Genomic DNA, 6,044 nt, shown 5'->3' with positions numbered 1-6,044 from the left:
CGTGTGTATGAGGTGCATGGAGCAGAGCCATGTGTGTACGAGGTGTATGGAGCGGAGCCGTGTGTGTACGGAGCGGAGCCGCGTGTGTATGAGGTGCATGGAGCAGAGCCATGTGTGTACGAGGTGTATGGAGCGGAGCCGTGTGTGTACGGAGCGGAGCCGCGTGTGTATGAGGTGCATGGAGCAGAGCCATGTGTGTACGAGGTGTATGGAGCGGAGCCGTGTGTGTATGGAGCGGAGCCGCGTGTGTATGAGGTGCATGGAGCAGAGCCGTGTGTGTACGAGGTGCATGGAGCAGAGCCGTGTGTGTACGAGGTGTATGGAGCAGAGCAGTGTGTGTACGAGGTGTATGGAGCAGAGCCGTGTGTACGAGGTGTATGGAGCGGAGCCGTGTGTGTACGAGGTGTATGGAGCGGAGCCGTATGTGTACGAGGTGAGCAGAGCCGTGTGTGTACGAGGTGTACGGAGCGGAGCCGCGTGTGTATGGGGTGCACGGAGCGGAGCCGTGTGTGCGAGGTGCATGGAGCAGAGCCATGTGTGTACGAGGTGTATGGAGCGGAGCCGTGTGTGTATGGAGCGGAGCCGCGTGTGTATGAGGTGCATGGAGCAGAGCCGTGTGTGTACGAGGTGCATGGAGCAGAGCCGTGTGTGTACGAGGTGTATGGAGCAGAGCAGTGTGTGTACGAGGTGTATGGAGCAGAGCCGTGTGTACGAGGTGTATGGAGCGGAGCCGTGTGTGTACGAGGTGTATGGAGCGGAGCCGTGTGTGTACGAGGTGAGCAGAGCCGTGTGTGTACGAGGTGTACGGAGCGGAGCCGCGTGTGTATGGGGTGTATGGAGCAGAGCCGTGTGTGCGAGGTGTATGGAGCAGAGCCGTGTGTTTGCGAGGTTATGGAGCAGAGCCGTGTGTGTGCGAGGTTATGGACCAGCGCCCCTGGGCTGTGAGGTGAAAGAAAACTGCCCCCCAACCCAGGCAACTGGCATCTGTTGTCACCACTAGCCAATTGGTTGGGGGAAAGGGCTTCCCTCCGAGTAGGAATGAGCTGTTTAACCACCATGATAGAGCCTGCCTGACCTGGGGAGACAACCGGAAGCTGCAGTTGAGAGAGAGAGGATTCCTGTTCCATACTGCTAGGATTGACTGTTGGAGAGGTCGAAGATGAAACAGAGCAAATGGTACTGCTTCTATGGTTGCAACCATCCTTCCTAACACCCTCATGCAGGATCGGATCGTATGAGGGTATGGCTGCTGGAGATTCCTCACTTCCCGCCGAAGGGCTAGGACCTTGTCCTGGGGAAGGATTGACAGAGCTCGGGAGGTGTCGAAGATCAGGCCTAGAAAAGAGATCCTCCGAGCTGGTTGTAGGGATGACTTCTTCAAATTTATTAGCCAACCTAGGCGAGAAAGTGTCTAGAGTGATGCTGACATTCTCCTTGCAAGCTTGAAAGGTAGGCCCTTTGATCAGAAGATTGTCTAGATATGGCAAGACTACTATGCCTCGGGAGTGAAGAATGGACACCACAGTTGACATGACCTTCGAGAACACCCTGGGGGCGGATGCCAGCCCGAAGGGTAAAGCCGTGAACTGGAAGTGTAGATCGTTTAAAGCAAACCGGAGAAATCTTTGATGAGGAGAAAAAATGGGAATATGTAGATAGGCATCCTGAATGTCTATTGAGGCCAAAAACTCTCCTTTCTCCATTGAGGCAATAACTGATCGAAGAGATTCCATCCGAAAGCGACGAACGCGGACAAACCTGTTTAAACGTTTCAGATCTAGCATAGGTCTTACTGTTCCGTTCTTTTTGGGGACTACAAAAAGATTGGAATAGAATCCCTGAAACCTTTCTTCTTTTGGGACAGGAGAAATGACCCCGCTGAGACAAAGGGACTCTGGAATCAAGTAGGTCCTGTCGGAGAGACCCGGACCTGGGAAGACGGGATGGGAAGAACCGGGGAGGAGGCTGACAGACCAGCTCTATTTTGTAACCTGTAGACACAAGCTCTCCTACCCACCTGTCGTGAATTGCTTGAAGCCAGACCTGGTGAAACAAACGTAGACGTCCGCCTACTTTGTTGGAAGCATCCTGAGGAGGCCTCCAGTCACTTGGCTGAAAACCTATGAGTTCTAGATCCTCTGGATCTAGCTGACTGGAAACGCATTCTTCCCCCCTGGTTGGCCGAATAGGAGGTCCGAGAGTCTCGGTCTTGATTGGGTCGACCCTGCGCAGTAGAGCTCAGGGCTGGGGCCCATCTAGCATTACGAAAAGACTTGAAGCGGGCCTGTATTTGGCGACGAAAAGGCTGTCTAACCCTCTGCTGAGGAAGAAACTTACTCTTCCCACCTGTGGAATCAGAAATAAGCTGATCCAACCTCTCTCCGAACAGGCGACCCCCCTGATACGGGAAGTAGTTTTTGGAAGTAGAGTTGGCCCGCCATGTTCTTAACCAGAGTGCCCTTCTAATAGCAATAGCATTAGCTGCAGCAGAAGAGGCACAGTCTGCCGCATCAAGAGATGCATTGATCAGATAACTACCAGTAAGAGCTATCTGAGAAGACATTTCTGCCAGCTCCGCAGGCAAATTCCCTTCTTGAAGAGCCTTAGTTAAGGACTCTGACCAAGAAATCATAGCTTTAGCAACCCAAGTTGCCGCAAAAGAGGGAAAAAGTGCAGAACTTGAAGCCTCAAAAACAGAACGAGCCAAGCTCTCAATAAGACGATCTGTGGGGTCCTTAATTGATGAACCATTAGGAAGAGAAAGCAAAGTGTTGGAGGCTAAACGAGACACCGGAGGATCCACAGCAGGATTCTCTGCCCATTTACTACATAGCTCAGTAGCAAAGGGATACCTAGCCTTCAAGGCTTTATGCCCCGAAAAACGCTTGTCAGGATGTTCTCGATTACGCTGGATCAGGTCCTCAAACTCAGGGTGAGAGGAAAAGACCCTATGGGCCTGTTTGGCCCGCTTAAATGAAACCTTATGATCTGAGGATGAGGCGAGCTCTTCCTCTATCCCCAGGAACTGATTGACGGCTTCGATCAAGCTATCCACCGACTCCTGAAACCCTGGAGTCTCAAAATTAAGGGACTCTTCCGACTCATAATCTGTCTCAACTTCCCCGCTCTCTGCTGGGGAAGGAGAACGCGATACGGAGCTCCAGGATGCAGAAGCACCTGAGGGCCTAGGTGATGCTGTGCGAATCCGCTTTCCATGCGTCTGTCTAGTGTGGGAGCAGCCCCTGCAGGCCAAAGGCTCCTGAGATGCTGAGGCCTTTCCCGAGACAGATGGGCAGCTGGCCCCGGCTGCCGGGGTCTGAAGGGATTTAATTGCTTCAGTCAGGGACGCCATGGATTGCGATAAGGACGAGACCCACTGTGGTGGAACTGCCCCAGCCTCTGTCTGAGGGGCAGGAGCTGGAGGGCTGGCAGGGGGGGCTCCTGGGCGCGCTCTGAGTCACAGACCTCACAGAGGCGGTTAGTCTGGGCATGCGGGAAGGCAGAGTGGCAAGCTACACAACCAGTGTATAGGACCATGTGAGATTTACTCTTCCTAGACATGGTAATCAGTGATGCTATACATTGGGCCCGAAATACTGATAGCTGGGGGGAGAAGCACTCACCCCTGTCCTGTGTCCCCACGATAATGGAGCAGGACCGCCCTGTTGCGATGCGGCCTGTAGTAGGCCTGAAGCCGGGGCCTCGATTTTTTCCCAGCGAGGAAAGGGGGGAGGATCCGGAAGCAGAAACGCCGGAGGGGGCGGGGCCTCACAGCGCAGTCTGCTGGCCGGAAGACGCCGGAAGGCCTGGAAGTGCTTGGCGCAGCTGCCGCAGGCCTGTGTCCCCCTGAGGCCTCCCGGAGGCTGAAGCGCTGACTGCTTCCGCACCTCCGCGGCACCGGCAGCACACACCGTTGCGGCGCCGCCGCATTGTGCCCCCTGGGAGGCCCAGCAGCGCCAGCATCGCAAAAAAGCACCCGGAGGCCGCAGCAGCGACGGTTCCCCGGGGACCCCGCACAAGATGCCTGGAGGCTCTGGGGACCCTCCATCAGATCCATGTCAGGTAAACATATATCCGGAGCGCCCCTTGACTGCCCCTTCCCCCAGCAGGGATATAGAAAGATCCAGCGGGGGAGGAAAAGACGGTGCAGGAACCCTGACTCCATTATTTACTAGGAATAAGGAGAGAGACCGTCCACCACCCCATCTCTCACCATGGCAGAGTCGCAGGGTGTAGAAAAAATAAGGGGGGATCACACGGACATCTGGGGCACCTGTACAGCCTAGGGTCCAATACCTCAGGGTGGTCAGGGCCAAGTCCGGTGAGAGATCCCACGTCGCGGGGAAGGATACGTGGAGGATACTTGCACATGCTTGCCCGTTGTTGGTTTGGGGAGATCGGACCCTCAGAAGGGTCCGTCACCCGCTCATCCGTAAAATGTTGAAAAGAAAAGAAGGGGGCCAAAAAGATGAGGGACCCAAACGTGTGCCTCCTTGAGACACTAAGCATGAACTGGATTCTCTGGTAGCCAGTGTCAGGGTGTATACGACGGAGGAGGAGCTAACTTTTTTTCAAGTTTTCTTAGTGTCAGCCTCCTGGCGGCAGAAGCATACACCCACTGTCCACTGTCCTGTGTCCCCACTGTCCTGTGTCCCCCAATGAGACGAAGGAGAAAACAATTTATAATGAACACTCTGCAGTGCATATACAGTGGGAAAAAAACTATTTAGTCAGCCACCAATTGTGCAAGTTCTCCCACTTACAAAGATGACAGAGTCCTGTAATTGACATCATAGGTAGACAAAAACTATGAGAGTCAAAATGAGAAAACAAATCCAGAAAATCAGCTTGTCTGATTTGGCAAGATTTATTTTGCAAATTATGGTGGAACATAAGTACCGTATATACTCGAGTATAAGCCGACCCTAGTATAAGCCGATGCACCTACTTTTGCTATGGAAAACTGGGTAAGCTTATTGACTCGAGTATAAGCCGGGTATGCATTGTCCCCTCCTCCCTGTCCTGCTATACATGGCTCCCCTTGTCCTGGTATGTGGCTCCCCCGTTCTGGTATGAGTGGCTCCTCCCGGTGCCATTGTTGTATGCATGGTAGTGAATATGCGCTCCACGCCTATGGGTGGTGACGCGTGCATATTTATTATCTTAATTGGCGGTACCATGTGACTGCTCAGCACAGGAACAGCTGCCGAGACAACAGAGATGCAGGGATGGAGATGAAGCGACGGCACGAAGAGGGTGAGTATGACATCTTGTTAGCCTGTAACTTTTCACTTTGATTTTGAGCATCAATCCAACTTCAGACCTCTGTGGGATATTAGATGTAATTTACGTTGATCATTTTTAGGTTTTATTGTTCTCAACACATTCCACTATGTAATGAATAAAGATTTACAACAGGAATATTTCATTCAGTGATATATAGGATGTGGGATTTTAGTGTTCACTTTATTTTTTTGAGCAGTGTATATATATAAAAAAAGAAAATACACATTTGATATCGCTGCATTCAGAAATGTCCAATCTAAATATAAAATAAATTAATGCGAACAGTAAACGGCATAATGATAAAAAATCAAAACACAAGAGTTATGGTTTTTTTGGTCGCTGCAACATTGCAATAAAATGCAACAGGTGATCAAAACATTGTATATACCCTGAAATGGTATCAATAAAAACGTCAGCTCAGTGTGCAAAAAATAAGTCCTCACCCAGTCCCCAAAAAACGGAGACAATATGGGGCTTGGAAAATGACGCCATTTTTAAATTTTCCTTGAAAAACAAGGGATTTTTTTTGGCCACTTAAGTAAATAAGAAACTATACATGTTTAATATCTGCAAACTCAAAATGACGCAGAGAATTATAATGACAGGTCAGTTTTAGCATTTAGTGAACACGGTACAAATATAAAAAAAATAATAATAATAAATTGTGGAATTGCAATTTTTTTGGGCAATTTAACCGCACTTGGAAATTTTCCCCTTTATTCCACTGCACTATATGGTAAAATCAATGGAGTCATTCA

The sequence above is a fragment of the Ranitomeya variabilis genome, chromosome 4 (assembly GCF_051348905.1).
Source record: "Ranitomeya variabilis isolate aRanVar5 chromosome 4, aRanVar5.hap1, whole genome shotgun sequence".
In the NCBI taxonomy this organism is placed as follows: domain Eukaryota; kingdom Metazoa; phylum Chordata; class Amphibia; order Anura; family Dendrobatidae; genus Ranitomeya; species Ranitomeya variabilis.
Note: the sequence above shows the minus strand (reverse complement) of the source record.